The 1,782-nt window shown below is 48.1% G+C and overlaps 1 pseudogene; it reads left to right on the top strand.

The window, feature by feature from the left end:
* The window catches only part of LOC101576337, a 1,913-nt pseudogene extending 1,340 nt beyond the window's left edge, over positions 1 to 573 (top strand).
* The last annotated feature ends 1,209 nt before the right edge of the window (positions 574 to 1,782 follow it).

The raw sequence follows: 1,782 nt of genomic DNA, 5'->3' as shown, positions 1-1,782 counted from the left end.
AAAAAAAGCTGGTCAAACAACTTAAAAAGGAGCAAAGTTGGAGGACCTCGAGTTTCCAATTTCAAGCCTTACTACAAATCTGCGCGTGCGCGGCACGCGGAGCATCATGGGTAGCAAGCTCCCTTCCGGACTACGACTCCCACTGGGCTGCAGGGCGCCCGCCCGCTCCCCAGCAGGCCACCGGGTTGCGCTGGTGCAGACGTGGCTGTGGGCAAGGACAGTGCTGGAAGCAGTGGCTGTTGTCGCTGTCCCAGTCCCGTATCCAGGTCATCATGAAGAGCTCCCCCGAAATGTCCAGTATCAACCAAGGTGCTCACGGCCAAGGCCACGGAGCTCTTTGTTCAGTATCTAGCCACCTATTCCTACAGACGTGGCCGTGGAAAAGAAAGAAAAGCACTGACTTACAGTGATTTAGCAAATACTGCGGAGGTATCAGAAACTTTTCAGTGTCTTGCAGATATATTACCAAAGAAGATTTTAGCTAGTAAGTACCTGAAAATGCTTAAGGAGAAGAGGGAAGATGAAGAGGCGAATGATGGTGACAGACGTGACAATGATGAAGCTGAGTCCTAAACTACAAGAGAAATCCGCCCTCAAGGATGTTTCTGGAGAAGCAGGCGTGTCCCGAGCGTTTCTCCCTTCACTTTCCCAGCGACTGCAGCACCTGCCCTGCTTTTCTGGCAGACAGGCATCTCCAGCATAGGCCCTGTGATTCACTGCAGGGCGAGGGACACGGACAGCATCCTTTGACGAGGCCCAGCCGTAGCCGGAGGTCGTCAGGAGAGAAGCCTGTGCCCAGGGCACCGCAGCGCACCGGGGCTCTGAGCTCGATGGGCGAGACCTTTGGAACCTGCTGCCACACTTCAGGGGCTTCGGAACGTTTGTGAATTTCTGTGTGCATTCTGAAATTACTTCTTGTAAACAGCTATATTTAGTTTTAGATAAATATGTAGTTTATAAATAGTATCTTACCTTTGGATTTTTATATTTAAGTGATTTCACAGTTCAGAAATTTTTTATTGTAAAGATATATGCCTTCCTTTTCACAGTAAAATGCTTTATGGAACTAGCTTTAGGGCTCTTTCTTGTTCTAGTGCCTTGATCACTGCCTGAGGGTTTATTTATTTATTTATTTTGTGTTTTAGGGAAGGTTCTACAGGGTGTTCAGGGTCTCCCTACTAGATTGGACTCGTAGGGATCTGCCTGTTTACAGTCTCTCAAGAGCTGGGATTACAGGCACGCACCACCATGCCCAGTCTCAATCTCACGCCCAGTCTCAGTTGCCTGCCATCTCAGTGTCCCGGGGCCAAGGATGGTATGGCAGGCCCAGGGATCGAATCCCTGGCCCCTGCGCCTGCTTGCTGGTGCTTTAATCCGCTGAGCTTTTTGGCCAGCCCTTGCCTGAGAGTTTAGTGAAACTTAAAAAACTGGCAGTGTTTTTACACTCCTGTAACTCAGTGGTTGAGTGTGTTCTTAGCTAACATAGGCCCTGGTGTCGATCCCCAGAACCAAAACAACAGAAATGACTTTTATTCCCAGAGAATAATTGCAAGTTAGATTCTCAAATAAAATACAAAAAAGAACTATTACCAGCTAGGTGCAGCGGTGCGCACATGTAATCCAGCACTTTGGGAGGTTGAAATAGGAGAGTTTCAAGGTTTTTTTTTTTTTTTTTTTTAGAAACAAATATCAACAAGACGGGGCTGAGGAGATGGCTCAGTGGAATATGGGCTTCCCTGGCAAGCGCAAGGGCCTGAATTCAATCCCTGGTTCCGAAAAAAA

This window comes from Octodon degus, unplaced genomic scaffold (genome assembly GCF_000260255.1).
Source record: "Octodon degus isolate 3935 unplaced genomic scaffold, OctDeg1.0 scaffold00037, whole genome shotgun sequence".
In the NCBI taxonomy this organism is placed as follows: Eukaryota; Metazoa; Chordata; class Mammalia; order Rodentia; family Octodontidae; genus Octodon; species Octodon degus.
This window is presented reverse-complemented; position numbering and strand designations above follow the sequence as displayed.